The sequence below is a fragment of the Eulemur rufifrons genome, chromosome 30 (assembly GCF_041146395.1).
Source record: "Eulemur rufifrons isolate Redbay chromosome 30, OSU_ERuf_1, whole genome shotgun sequence".
In the NCBI taxonomy this organism is placed as follows: Eukaryota; Metazoa; Chordata; class Mammalia; order Primates; family Lemuridae; genus Eulemur; species Eulemur rufifrons.
The window spans coordinates 89,306,161-89,321,883 of NC_091012.1; the positions used below are offsets into that span (position 1 = coordinate 89,306,161).

Here is a 15,723-nt window from a genome sequence, read left to right on the forward strand (position 1 = left end):
ATTGCACTCATCATGTAGGCATACACCCATCCCCTCCCCCCACCCCCCACCTCAGTCTGATATCCGATTGGTATCATTCCCAGATGTGAGTTTAGGTGATGATCAGGGAAACCAATTTGCTGGTGAGTACATGTGGTGCTTATTTTTCCATTCTTGGGATACTTCACTTAGTAGAATGGGTTCCAACTCTATGCAGGAGAAAATAAGAGATTCTATATCACCATAATTTCTTATAGCTGAGTAATACTCCATGGTATACATATACCACATTTTCCTAATCCACTCATGTATTGATGGGCCTGTGGATTGTTTCCACATCTTTGCGATTGTGAATTGTGCTGCTATGAACATTCGGGTGCAAATGTCTTTTTTATAGAATGTCTTTTGTTCTTTTGGGTAGATGCCCAATAATGAGATTGCTGGATCAAATGGTAGATCTACTTGTATCTGTTTAAGTTATCTCCATATTGCTTTCCACAGGGGTTGAACTAGTTTGCAGTCCCACCAGCAGTGTATGAGTGTTCCTGTCTCTCCGCATCCACGCCAACATGTATTGTTTTTGGACTTTTTGATAAAGGCCATTCTCACTGGAGTTAAGTGATATCTCATTGTGGTTTTGCATTTCCCTGATGATTAGAGATGTTGAACATTTTTTCATATGTTTGTTGGCCATTCTTCTGTCTTCTTTTGAAAAATTTCTATTCATGTCCTTTCCCCACTTTTTGATAGGGTTGTTTGAGGTTTTTCTTACTGATTTTCCTGAGATCTAAATAGATTCTTGTTATCAGTCCTTTATTGGATGTGTAGCATGCAAAATTTTTTTCCCATTCTGTAGGTTGTCTGTTTGCTCTCGTGACTGTTTCTTTGGCTGTGCAGAAGCTTTTTAATTTAATCAGGTCCCATTCATTTATTTTTGTTGTTGCTGTGATTGCCTTTGGGGTCTTCTTCATAAATTATTTGCCTAGGCCAAGGTTTGTAGGAGTCTTTCCCATATTTTCTTCTAGAATTCTAATAGTTTCACACCTAAGATTTAAGTCTGTTATCCACTGTGATTTGATTTTTGTGAGAGGTGAAAGCTGTGGGTCCTGTTTCAGTCTTCTACATGTGGCTATCCAGTTTTCCCAGCACCATTTATTGAATAAGGAATCTTTTCCCTAGAGTATGTTTTTGTCTGCTTTGTCAAAGATTAGATGGCTATATGAGGATGGTTTTATATCTGCATTTTCTGTTCTGTTTCACTGGTCTGTGTCCCTGCACTTGTGCCAATACCAAGCTGAATTAATAACAACAGGCTTGTAGTATAGTTTGAAGTCTGGTAAATTAAAACCTCCTATTTTGTTCTTATTGCCTAAAATTGCATTTGCTAAATGGGGTCTTCTTTGGTTCGATACAAAGCGTAAAATTATTTTTTCTATATCTCTGAAAAAAGATGTTGGTAATTTAATAGGGATTGCATTGAATCTGTAGATCACTTTGGGTAGTATAGACATTTTATTTTTTTTTCTATCTCTTAACGTTAATGGTTTATTTATTTTATTTTATTTTTTTATATTATTTATTTCAGCTTATTATGGGGATAAAAAGTTCATCTTATATATATTGCTATGTCCCGCCCATCACCCACGTCAGAGCTTCAAGCGTGTCCATTCCCCAGACAGTGCGCATCGCACTCATCATGTAGGTATACACCCATCCCCTCCCCCCACCCCCACCTCAGTCCGATACCCAATTGTTATTCCCAAATGTGCACTTAGGTGATGATCAGGGAAACCAATTTGATGGTGAGTACATGTGGTGCTTATTTTTCCATTCTTGGGATACTTCACTTATTAGAATGGGTTCCAACTCTCTCCAGGAGAACAAAAGGGATTCTATATCACCGTTATTTCTTATACCTGAGTAATACTCCATGGTATACATATACCACATTTTACTAATCCGCTCATGAATTCATGGGCATTTGGGTTGCTTCCACATCTTTGCAATTGTGAATTGTGCTGCTATAAACATTCAGGTACAGGTGTCTTTTTTATAGAATCACTTTTGTTCTTTTGGGTAGATGCCCTATAATGGGATTGCTGGATCGAATGGTAGGTCTACTTGAATCTGTTTAAGGTATCTCCATAATGCTTTCCACAGGGGTTGCACTAGTTTGCAGTCTCACCAGCAGTGTATGAGTGTTTCTGTCTCTCCGCATCCAAGCCAACATGTATTGTTTTTGGACTTTTTGATAAAGGCCGTTCTCACTGGAGTTAAGTGATATCTCATTGTGGTTTTGATATGCATTTCCCTGATGATTAGAGATGTTGAGCATTTTTTCATATGTTTGTTAGCCATTCTTATATCTTCTTTTGAAAAATTTCTATTCATGTCCTTTCCCCACTTTTTGATAGGGTTGTTCGATTTTTTTCTTACTGATTTTCCTGAGTTATAAATAGACTCTTGTTATCAGTCCTTTATCTGATGTTTAGTATGTGAAAATTTTTTCCCATTCTGTAGGTTGTCTGTTTATTCTCGTGATTGTTTCTTTGGCTGTGCAGAAGATTTTTAATTTCACCAGGTCCCATTCATTTATTTTTGTTGTTGCTGTGATTGCCTTTGGAGTCTTCTTCATAAATTCTTTTCCTAGGCCAATGTGTGTAAGAGTCTTTCCTACATTTTCTTCTAGAATTCTAATAGTTTCCCACCTAAGGTTTAAGTCTGTTATCCATTGTGATTTGATTTTTGTGAGAGGTGAAAGCTGTGGGTCCTGTTTCAGTCTTCTACATGTGGCTATCCAGTTTTCCCAGCACCATTTATTAAATAAGGATTCTTTTTCCCAGTTTATGTTTTTGTCTGCTTTGTCAAAGATCAGGTGGAAATATGGGGATAGTTTTATATCTGGGTTCTCATTGTTTCATTGGTCTATGTCTCTGTTCTTGTGCCAGTACTGTGCAGTTTTAACAACCAGTGCCTTGTAGTATAGTTTGAAGTCTGGCAAATTACTACCTCCCATTTTGTTCTTATTGCTTAAAATTGCTTTTGCTACATGGGGTCTTCTCTGGTTCCATACAAAGCGTAAAATTATTTTTTCTATATCTGTGAAAAATGATGTTGGTAATTTAATAGGGATTGCATTGAATCTGTAGATCACTTTGGGTAGTATAGACATTTTCACAATGTTGATTCTTCCAATCCATGAGCATAATATGGTTTCCCACCTATTTACATGCTCTGCCCTTCCTTCCTCAGTGTTTCGTAGTTCTCCCTATAGAGGTCCTTTACCTCCTTAGTTAAATGCATTCCTAGGTATTTTATTTTCTTTGTTGCTATTTTGAAGGGTATTGAGTCCTTAATTTGGTTCTCTGTTTGACTGTTATTGGCATATATGAATGCCTCTGATTTGTGTGTATTGATTTTGTATCCTGAGACTTTACTGAATTCATTGATCAATTCCAGGAGTCTCTTGGTTGAATCCTTGGGGTTTTCCAGATATAACATCATATCATCAGCAAAGAGTGAGAGTTTGATGTCTTCTTTCTCTATTTGGACTCTCTTGATTCTGCTCTCTTGCCTGATAGCTCTTCCAAGGACTTCCAGTACCATGTTGAAAAGTAATGGGGACAGTGGGCAGCCTTGTCTGGTTCCTGTTCTAAGTGCGAAGGCTTTCAATTTTTCCCCATTCAATATGATGTTGGCTGTGGGTTTGTCATATATGGCTTGTATTATTTTTAGGTAGGCCCCGTCTATGCCTATTTTATTAAGCATTCTTATCATAAAAGGGTGTTGAATTTTGTCAAATGATTTCTCTGCATCTATTGAGAGGATCATATGGTCTTTATTTTTGCTTCTATTTATGTGGTGAATTACATTTATAGATTTGCATGTCTTGAACCATCCCTGCATCTCTGGGATGAAGCCTACTTGGTCGTGATGGATTATTTTTTTTGGTAAGCACTTGGATTCACTTTGCTAGGATTTTATTGAGAGTTTTTGCATCTATATTCATAAGAGATATTGGTCTGTAGTATTCTTTTTTTCTTGCGTCATTTCCTGGTTTTGGTATCAAAGTTATGTTGACCTGATAAAATGTATTGGGGAGAATTCTGTCCATCTCGATGTTGGAGAACAATTTTTGTAGGATAGGCACCAGTTCTTCTTTGTAGGTGTGGTAAAATTTGGGTGTGAACCCATCTGGTCCAGGGCTTTTCTTTTTGGGAAGGATTTTTATTGCTGTTTTGATTTCAGTTCTTGATATTGGTCTATCCAGGAATTCTATTTCTTCCTGGTTGAGCCTAGGGAGGCTGTGTGTTTCTAAAAATTTGTCCATTTCCTCCACATTTTCCAGTTTGTGTGCATAAAGATTTTTGTAGAATTCATAGATGATATCTTGTATCTGTGTGGCATTGGTTGTGATTTCTCCTTTCATGTTCCTGATGGAGGTTATTAGAGATTTTTCTTTTCTGCTCTTGGTTAGTCTAGCCAGATTTGTGTCTATTTTGTTTACCTTTTTAAAGAACCAAGTTTCTGTTTTATTAATCTCCCATATGGTTTTTTGTTGTTCTTGTCCTTTTCATTTAGTTCTGATTTGATCTTATTAGTTTCTCTCCTTCTGCTGGGTTTAGGGTCAGTCTGTTCTTGTTTCTCCAGCTCTTTGGGTCTATTCATTAGGTTGTCTATTTGTAAATTTTCTGTCTTTTTGATATAGGCATTTATGGAAATAAATTTTCCTTTCAGGACTGCTTTAGCTGTGTCTCACAGATTTTGATAACTTGTGTCTCCTTCGTCATTCAATTCAAAGAATCTTTTGATTTCCATCTTGATTTCTTCATTCATAAAATTATCTCGTTCAGGAGAAGGTTGTTCAGCTTCCATGACTTTGAGTAGGAATGAGAATTTCTGTTAGGTTTAATTTCTACTTTTATTCCGCTGTGATCTGAGAAGATGCATGGTATAATTTCTATTTTTTTAATTTTTTAAGACATACATTGTGTCATAGGATATGGTCAGTCTTAGAGAATGTCCCATGAGCTGATAAGAAGAATGTATATTCAGTGGATTTGAGTAGAATGTCCTGTAAATGTCAGTCAGGCCCATTTATTCTAGCATTCAGTTTAAGTCCATTATTTCTTTGTTTATTTTCTGTTTGGAGGACCTGTCCTGTGCTGTCAGCGGGGCATTAAAGTCTCTTGCTATTATAATGTTGTTATTTATCATTTGTTTTAGATCAAGTAGGGTTTGATTTATGAATCTGGGTGCACCTAAGTTGGGTGTATATATACTAAGAATAACTATGTCTTCTTGTTGAATTGTACCCTTCACCAGTATATAGGAACCATCTTTGTCTTTCATTACTTTTGTTGATTTAAAAACTAAGTTATCGGAGATTAAAACCACCACGCCAGCTTTCTTTTGGCTTCCGTTTGCTTGTAATATTGATTTCCCCCTATTATTTTCAGTCTAAATGCATCTTTTCAGGTTAGATGAGTTTCCTGAAGACAGCAGATGCTTGGCTTGTATTTTTTTATCCATTGGGCTAGTCTATGTCTCTTGAGTGGGGAATTCAAGCCATTCACATTTACTGAGAGAACCGATAAGTGGGGCAGATTTCTGTTCATCTTGTTGGGTAGAACTTTATTGCTATGTTTTCTCTCTTGAGCCATTGTGGTATCTGGGTTTTCATCTTTAGCTCTTGAGTAGTTTTACATTCATAGATCTTCTTGTGGTGGTCCGTGTGTAACTCTGTTTTGAGTATTTCTTGGAGGGCTGGTCTTGCCTTGGTGAATCCCCTCAGTCTTTGTTTATTTAAGAATGTCTTAATTTCTCCTTCATATACAAAACTTAGCTTAGCTGGGTACAAGATTCTAGGCTGGGTGTTATTATGTTTCAGAGGAGTGACAATGGGGCCCTAGTCTCTTCTTGCTTATAAGGTTTCAGTTGAGAAATCTGGCATTATTCGAATGGGCTTTTCTTTGTATGTTACTTGTTTCTTTCTCCTCAGAGCTCAAAGAAGGGCCTCTTTAGTGGGTATTTTGGTCAGTCTGATGGCTGCATGACATGGTGTCTTCCTATGTGCAATGAATATCCCAGGGGTCCTTTGATTTTCTTGAACCTGTATATTTAGATTTTTAGCAAGGCCTAGGAAATTTTCCTCAATTATATCTTCAAATAGCTTATCCAACCCTTGCTTATTATCTTCTTCACCCTCAGGAATGCCCATAATTCTCACGTTAGGCTTCTTCACATAATCCCACATTCTTACATACTCTGGTCTTTTCTCTTATTTCTTTGCTCTATCTCTGTGACTGACTTATTTAATTGGAAAGTGTTATCTTCGATCTCTGAGATTCTTTCTTCTGTTTGATCTACCCTGTTCTTGAGACTTTCCACTGTGTTTTGTAGCTCCCTGAATAAACTTTTCATTTCCAGGAGTTCAGTTTGATTTTTCTTCAATATTTCGATTTCTTTAGTGAATTTTTCTTCCAAGTCTTCAATTTTTTTTGTGTGGTTTCTTTGTATTGGTTATGCATTTTTTCTTTCTTTCTTTCTTTCTTTCTTTTTTTTTTTTTGAGGCAGACTCTTGCTCTGTTGCCCGGGCTAGAGTGCTGTGGTGTCAGCCTCACTCACAGCAACCTCAAACTCCTGGGCTCAAGCAATCCTTCTGCCTCAGCCTCTCAAGTAGCTGGGACTACAGGCATGTGCCACCAAGCCTGGCTAATTTTTTCTATATATATTTTTAGTTGGCCAAATAATTTCTTTCTATTTTTAGTAGAGATGGGGTCTTGCTCTTGCTCAGGCTGGTCTCGAACTCCTGAGCTAGAGCAATCCACCCACCTCGGCTTCCCAGAGTGCTAGGATTACAGGTGTGAGCCACCACACCCGGCCTCCATTTTTTCTTTCTTTTTTTTATTTCAGCTTATTATGGGGGTACAGAAGTTCAGGTTATGTATATTGCCCATGCCCCCCCATCCCCCCGCATCAGAGCTTCAAGCGTGTCCTTTCCCCAGACTGTGCGCATCACACTCATCATGTAGGTATACCCCATCCCCTCACCCCATTCCCCATCCCCCTGAGTCAGAACATTCAAGCGAGTCCATTCGCCAGACAGTGCACATGGCACTCATCATGTAGGTATACACCCATCCCCTCCCCCCACTCCCCACCTCTGTCCGATACCGAATTGGTGTTATTCCCAAATGTGTACTTAGGTGATGATCAAGGAAACCAATTTGGTGGTGAGTACATGTGGTGCTTATTTTTCCATTCTTGGGATACTTCACTTAGTAGAATGGGTTCCAACTCTATCCAGGAAAATGCAAGAGGTGCTATATCACCATTGTTTCTTGTAGCTGAGTAGTACTCCATGGTATACATATAGCACATTTTATTAATCCACTCATGTATGGATGGGCACTTGGGTTGTTTCCACATCTTTGCGATTGTGAATTGTGCTGCTATAAACATTCGGGTGCAGGTATCTTTGTCATAGAATGTCTTTTGTTCTTTTGGATAGATGTCCAGTAATGGGATTGCTGGATCGAATGGTAGGTCTACTTGAATCTATTTAAGGTATCTCCATATTGCTTTCCACAGGGGTTGCACTAATTTGCAATTCCACCAGCAGTGTATGAGTGTTCCTGTCTCTCCACATCCACGCCAACATGTATTGTTTTGGGACTTTTTGATAAAGGCCATTCTCACTGGAGTTAAGTGATAGCTCATTGTGGTTTTGATTTGCATTTCCCTGATGATTAGAGATGTTGAGCATTTTTTCTTAAGTTTGTTAGCCTTTCTTATATCTTCTTTCGAAAAATTTCTATTCATGTCCTTTCCCCACTTTTTGATAGGGTTGTTCCATTTTTTCTTGCATATCATTCAGCTTTCTTGCAATCCATGTTTGAAATTCTTCCTGTGACATTCTACTCTTCTCAGTATGGTTTGTGTCCATTGGTGGAGAGCTGGTGTTCCTCTTTGGGGGCATCATTTGAATTTGATTCTTTATACTCTCAGAGTTCTTTCACTGAGTTCTTCCCATCTGGGTCAATGGTTAGTTCTCTTATTTCAGTCTGGATAGCAGCATGCCTTGTGTTCTCTTCCTAGGCTGTGTAACAGCCTAGGTGTGTTGCTTCCTTTGTCACTAGGGGGAGCCACTTACGTGTTGTTCAGGATTCTTCTGCCACAATTGGGGGGTAGTTTCTAGTGGCTCCAGCCCCAGGGTATTGTTTGGCCTAAAACCGGTTTGACGAGTTAAGTCACTGGGCTGTTGCCTTTTGATCTGCAGCCAAGATTCACACTGGATACACCCAGAAAGTGCCTTTTTCTTGTCTCTAACTCTCCAGAGGTGGTTTCTACTCTTTCTGTGTGAAAGATACTGGCTAGGGGGAGGGGGCTGTGCCCTTGCTCGCCCAGTGCCCCAGCTGCTGCAGATCCCACTGGCAATGGTCTGCCCCATCCCAGTGTCCACAAGGTCCATGCTCCAATCTCTCATGACTGGGGAAGCACTCAGAGTTCACACATGGGCGGACCTCCTAGTGAGAGTCCATGGACTAGGGGAGAGAGCTGCCCAGAGAGCCACCGGGCACCCTATCGCACTGCAGCAGCTAGGCTGTGGACCCCAAAAATGGTGACTGCCCACCCACAGATCGCCAGCACTGTGGGTGAATTTTCAGGGGCTGACAGGTGCCAGAACCAGGGGCTGAGCGGGCCTAATAGCCCTCAGTGGTTTCCAGATTAGCATCTGGCTGAGTGGTAGAGGCAGTTCAACTGTCTCCTAACTGCCTCCAGTGGTAGCCCAGACCAGTCCCTCCCCCACCAAGCACAGTCCTGGCACAGAGCTCGGGAGTCCAAGATGCTTCCTGCTAATGTCTCCTCTCTACAGATCCCCATGTCTACCACGGTGATTCTGCTCCGACTTCAGGCAGATCCCTGACTGAGTGGGTGTGGAGGTCAGTGGGGAAGCAAGATGCTCTCCTGTGGGACTGAACCCACCTCACTCGCTGGTGAGGCGTGCACAGCCATCCCACGCTCCACTCTTTCTTGTTTGTCCTGCACTCTCCAGATTTTTGCGATCTTATCTCCCGTTCACCTTATCATTTTCTTGCTTTTTGTGTCTCACGCTGATTCTTACCTGGATTCACACCTCGAGTGATCCACTCGCATTGTGGCAGGCTGAGATCTATGCCTTCCTCTCTGGGAGCACAAATCCAGGAGGTTACCTCCACTCTGCCATTTTTTCCCTCCTTGAGATTGGCTTTTTTCACTTAACATTACTTACTTGATGTCCATCCAAGTTGCTGTGTTTACCAGTAATTCATCCCTTTTCGTTGCTGAGTAATATTCCATTGTATGGATTTACAACATTTTATTTAATTCACCCATTGAAAGATATTTTCATTATTTCTAGTTTTGGGTTATTACAAATAAACTACTATGAAAATTCATGTACATGGTTTTGCATTCATATACATTTTCATTTCTCTGTGATAATTGCCCAAGAATGCAATTGCTGAACAATATGGTAGATACATTTTTAGATTAAGAAGAAAATGTCAAACTATTCTCCAGAGTGACTGTACCATTTATATTCCTATCAGCACTGTATGAATGATTCATTTTATCTACATCTTTGCAGCAATTGGTGTTATCAATATTTTTTAAATTTAGGCATTATAAGTGTGAAGTGATGTCTCATTGTGGTTCTAATTTGCATTTCCCTGATGGCTAATAATGGTAATCACATTTTCATCTGTTTATTTTCTATCTAGATTTCCTCTACAGTAAAATGTCTACTCATGTCTTTTACACAATTTATAATTGAATTGTTTTTTGTTTTTGTTTTTGCTGTGATAAAACATATGTTGCATAAAATTTACCATTTAAGCAATTTTTAAGTGTAGACCAGTGGTATTAAGTACATTCACAATGTTGTACAACGATCACCACTATTCAGAACTTTTTCATCATCCCAAACAGAAACTCTGTACCCATTAAATAATAAGTCCCATTTTCCCTCCCCCACCCCAGCTCCTGGAAACCTCTATTATATCTTCTGTCTCTATGAATTTGCCTATTCTAGGTCACTCGTATAAGTGGAATCATACAATAATTTGGGTTTTTTTGTGTGTCTGACTTATTTCATTTATCATAATGTTTTTAAGATTCATCCATTTTGCAGTATGTGTCAGAATTTCATTCCTTTTTAAGGCTGAATAACATTCCATTATATGTATGTATATATGTATATGTATGTATATACCCCATATATTATTTATCCATTCATCTGTTGATGAACATTTGGGTTGTTTCCACCTTTCAGCTATTGTGAATAATGCTCTGTGGACATTGGTGTGAAAGTATCTGTTTCTGAGTCCATGCATTAGTTCTTTTGGATATATATATATAGATTGAGTATCCCTTATCTGAAATGCTTAAGACCAGAAATATTTTGGATTTGGGATATTTTTGGATTTTGGAATATTTTCATATACATAATGAGATATTTTGAGGATGGGACCCAAGTCTAAATACAAAATTCATTTATGTTGCACGTACACCTTATACATGGTCTGAAGGTAATTTTACATGATATTTTTAATAATTTGGTGCATGAAACAAAGTTTGTGGTAAGTATTTATGTGTGGAATTTTCCACTTGTGGCATGATTTCAGTGCTCAAAAAGTTTTGAATTTTGGATTTCAGATTTTCGAATTAGGAATGCTCAAACTGTACCTGTAAACGGAATTCTATTTTTAACTCCTTGAGGAACTACCAAGATGTTTTCCACAGTAACTACACCACATTACATTTCCACCAACAATGCACCAGAATTCAAGTTTCTCCACATCTTCACCTAAACTTTTTTTATAATAGCCATACGAATGAGTGTGAAGTGTTGTCTAATAATGGCTTTAATATTTTGTTTCCCTATTGACTACTAATGCTTGGCATCTTTTCATGTGCTTATTAGTCATTTATATATCTTCTTTAGAGAAATGTATGTTAAAGTCTTTGTACATGTTTTAATTGAATTGTTTGGTTTTTGTTCAGTTGTAAAAATCCTTTTTATATATTAAGGATATTAATCTCTTGTGAGATATTTGATTTGCAAATGTTTTCTCCCATTGTGAATTGTTTCACTCTCTTGATAGTGTTCTATGATGCACAAATTTTTAATTTTGATGAAGTTTAATTTATCTATTTGTTCATTTGTTGCATATGCTTTTGGTGTCATATATAAGAAATCATCATAAAATTCAATGCCATAAAAAGTTTCCCCTATGTTTTCTTTTCATTGTTTCATAGTTTCATCACTTACATTTAAGTCTTTAGTCCATTTTGAATTAATTTTTGTATATGGCATAAGGAAGGGTCCAACTTCATTTATTTGCATGTAGATATCCAGTTTTCTCAGCACAGATTTGTTGAAAAGACTACCCTTTACCCCATTGGATGGTCGTGGCACACTTGTTAAAAATTAATTGACCATATATGCAAGGGTTTATGTCTGGGCTCTCTCTTCTAGTCCATAAGTGTGTATTCTGCTTTATGCTGGTGCTACACTGTTTTGAAATCAGGAAAAGAGAACTAATTTTTTTTTCTTCTTTTTCAAGATTGTTTTAGCTATTTAGGGTCCTTTGAGATTCCATGTAAATTTTAGGATACATGTTTCTATTTCTGAAAAAATAATGTTATAGGGATTTTGATAAGGATTGCATTGAATCTGTACATTGCTTTGGGTAGTATTATAATCTTGAGAATTTTAAGTCTTCCAATCTATGAATGTAGTACGTCTTTCCATTTATTTATGTCTTTTAAAATTTCTTTCACCATTGCTTTAGAGGTTTCCGTGTTCATAGGTTTTGTTTTGTTTTTGTTTTTGCCTCCTTGGTTAAGTTTATTTCTAAGGTTTTTATTCATTTGATGCTATAATAATGGAATTGGTTTCTCAATTTCCTTTGGGTATTATTCATTTTTAGTGTGAACAAATACAACTGATTTTTGAGTGTTGATTTTGCATACTGCAACACTGCTGAATTCCTTTATTAGCTCTAACAATTCTTTTATGGAATGTCTAGAATTTCCTGCATTTAGGATCATGTCTTCAGTCAACAGTATAATTGTAGTTCTTCTGTTCTAATTTGGATGGCTTTTATTTATTTATTTATTTTTTTCTCAGTATCTCTGTCTATAACATCCAATACTATGTTGAATAGAAGTGGAAAAAGCATGCATTCTTGTCTTGTTACTGATTTTAGGGGAAAAGCTTTTAGTCCTTCACCATTGAATATGATGTTACCTGTGGGTTTTTCATATATGGCTTGCATCATGCCGAGGGCATCTTCTTGTATTTTTACTTTATTGAGTGTTTTTTTTTTAATCAAGAAAGGATGTTTTTTAAATGTGTTTGCTGTGTTAATTGAGACGATCACATATCTTATTTTTCTTTGTTCTGTTCATGTGGTGTATTACATTGATTGATTTTCACATATTGAATCATTCTTGCATTCCAGGAATGAATCCCACTTGGTGGTGATGTATAATCCTTTTATTATGCTGCTGAAGATAGGTTGCTAGCAGTTTGTTGAGGATTTTTGCATCAATATTCATAAGAAATACTAGTCTATAGTTTTCTTTCCTTGTAATGTGTTTATGCGGTATTGGTATCAGGGTAATGTAGGCCTTACAGAATAAGTCAGGAAGTATTTCATAATCTTTAATTTTTGGAAAAGTTTGAGAAAGATTGGCATTAATTCTTTTTTAAATGTTTGGTAGAATTCAGCAGTGAAGTCATCTGTTCCTGGGCTTTTCTTCTGGGGGAGATTTTTGATTCACTCTCTTTACCAATTAAAGGTCTATTCACATTTTGCTATTTATTCATGATTCAGTTTCAATAGATTCTGTGTTTCTAAGAACATGTGAATTTCATTTATGTTATTCAATTTGTTGGCATACAAATGCTTATAGTTACTTGTTATAATACTTTCTGTAAAATTTGTCTTTATTTTCATTTCTGATTTTGGTGATTTGAGTCTCCTTTCTTTTTTCTTAGTCAATCTAACTAAAGGTTTGTCACTTTTGTTCAACTTTTCAAAGAAAAGTTTTGTTTTGTTAATTTTTTTTAAGGTGAAAAGATAATATATTTAGAATTGGCGAATTGGCCAGTTGGACTCCGTTTAGATGATCCCAATTTTGTTGGCAATGTCCAAAGCATCGTAATCGGGAGCCAGTCAAACATATGCCTTCTTCTCTCCATCAGGCCTGATCAGGGTGTTGACCTTGGCCACGTCAATGTCATAGAGCTTGTTCACAGCCTGTTTGATCTGGTGCTTATTGGCTTTGACATCCACAATGAACACAAGTGTGTTGTTGTCTTCCATCTTCTTCATGGCAGACTCAGTGGTCAAGGGGAACTTGATGATGGCAGTGATCAAGCTTGTTTCTCCTGGGGGCGCTCTTCCGAGGATATTTGGGCTGCCTCCAGAGCCTCAGTGTCTTTGGCCGCCGGAAGGTGGATGATGTACGGATCTTCTTTTTTTTTGTGGCTGTGGACGCCTTTTACCACTGCCTTCTTGGCCTTCAAAGCCTTTGCTTTGGCTTCGGCTTTGGGAGGGGCAGGAGCTTCCTTCTTCGCTTTTGGTGCCATCTTATGAAAAAGCTTGTTGATTTTCTTTATTTTTTTTCTATTCTCTATTTTATCTATAGTCTGATATTTATTATTTCATCCCTCCTGCTGCATTTGTACTAAGTTGTTTTTTCTAGTTCCTCAAGGTGTAAAATTAAGATATTGTTTTGAATTATTTTCTAATGCATGTGTTACAGCTACGAATATCATGTTTAGCACTACTTTCTCTGCCTCTTGTAAGTTATAGTACATTGTGTTTTCATTTTCATTGTTGTCAAGGTATTTTCTAATTTTCCTTGTGATTTTCTTTGACCCATTTGCTGTTTAAGTATGTGTTGTTTAATTTCCACATACTTGTGACTTTTGTAGTTTTTCTGTTATTGATTTCTAGCTCCATTCTATTGTGTTCAGAAAAAATACTTTGTATTTCAGTTTTCTTAAACTTATTAAATCTTATTTTATGTCCTAACATATGGTCCATCATGGAGACTGTTCCATGTACACTTGAGAAAAATATGTATCCTGTTATATGGGGTGAAGTGTTCTGTATATGTGTGTTAGGTCTAATTGGTTTATGTTGTGGAAGTCCTCTGTTTCCTTATTGATCAGTCTGGATTTTCTATCTATTATCAAAAGCAGTGTAATGAAATCTCCAACTATTATCTATAGAACTCTATTTCTTCTCTCAATTCTATAAATATTTGCTTCGTATCATTTGGTTTTCTGATACTTGGTACATATATGCTTATAATTTGTTTTTCAAATTGACTCTTTTATCAACATCTAATGTTCTTCTTTGTCTTGTGTGACAGTTTTTGACTTAAAGTCTATTTTGTCTGATATTAGTACAACTACCCCAGATCTCTTTTGGTTACTATTTGCATGAAATGTCTTTTTTTCTATTCTTTCATGTTCAAACTATTTGTGTCTTCAGATATAAAATGAGTCTCTCCTAGACAGCATATAGGTGAGTCATGTTTTTTTAATTCTTTCTGCCAATCAATGTCTTTTGATTGGAGAATTTAAAGTAATTCTTGAAAAGAAAGGAATTCTGTCATTTTGCTATTTGTTTTCTGTATGTCTTATATAGATTTTTTTGTCCTTCATTATTTCTATTAATGCTTTAATGCCTTTTTTGTGTTTAGTTCTTTCTTTCTTTCTTTTTTTTTTGGTAGTGACATATTTTGAGTTCCTTCTCATTTCTTTTTGTTATATTATATAGATATTTATTTTTATAGATACAGATTCCTTGTGGTTTCCATGAAGATTACAGGTAGCATCCCAGAGTTATAACTATCTAATTTGAATTGATGCCACCTTAACTTCAATTATATACAAAATCTCTATATTTATATATCTCTGTGCCCCCTGTTATGCTATTGCCTCAAATTACATCTTTATGTATGTTCCCAATAGCATAGATTTATAATTACTTTTATGCATTTATCTTTTAAGTTCTGTAGAGAAGAAAAAGTAAAGGTACAAAGCAAGATTACAGTAATACTGTCCTTTATATTTGACCATGTATTTACTTTTACTTGAGATCTTTTTAACTTCATACAGTTTTGAGTTGCTTTCTAGCATCCTTTCATTTCAACCTGAAGGATTCCCATTAGTATCTCTGTATGGCATGTCTAGTGGTAATGATTTCCCTTAGCTTTTGTTTATCTAGTAATGTCTTAATATTTACTTCATTTTGAAAGACAAAATTCCTGATTGACATTGTTTTTTCTGTCAGCATTTTAAATATAGCATCCCACTGTCTTCTGGCTTCCAAGGTTTGTGATGAGAAATCTATTGATAATTTCAATGAGGATTTCTTATACATAATGAATCACTTCTCTCTTGATGTTCTTAAGGTTCTGTCTTTGTCTTTGGTTTTTATCAGTTTAATTATAATATTTTCTATGCAGTTTTCTTTGGGTTTACCCTACTCAGAGATCATTGAGCTTCTTGGATATGAAGACTCATGTTTTTGCTCAAATTTGGGAAGTTTTGGATGATTATTTTTTTCAAATACTCTTTGCCCTTTTCACTCTCTCTTTGCTTCTGGTACTTCCATAATTCATAAATTAGTCAGCCTAATGGTGTCCCACAAATCCCTTAGGCTCTTTTCACTATTC

General features: G+C 36.6%; 1 pseudogene; it reads right to left on the minus strand.

Moving 5' to 3' along the window:
• Positions 1-13,117: 13,117 nt before the first annotated feature.
• LOC138378541 (large ribosomal subunit protein uL23 pseudogene) lies at positions 13,118-13,621 on the minus strand (annotated as a pseudogene).
• Between the last annotated feature and the right edge of the window lie 2,102 nt (positions 13,622-15,723).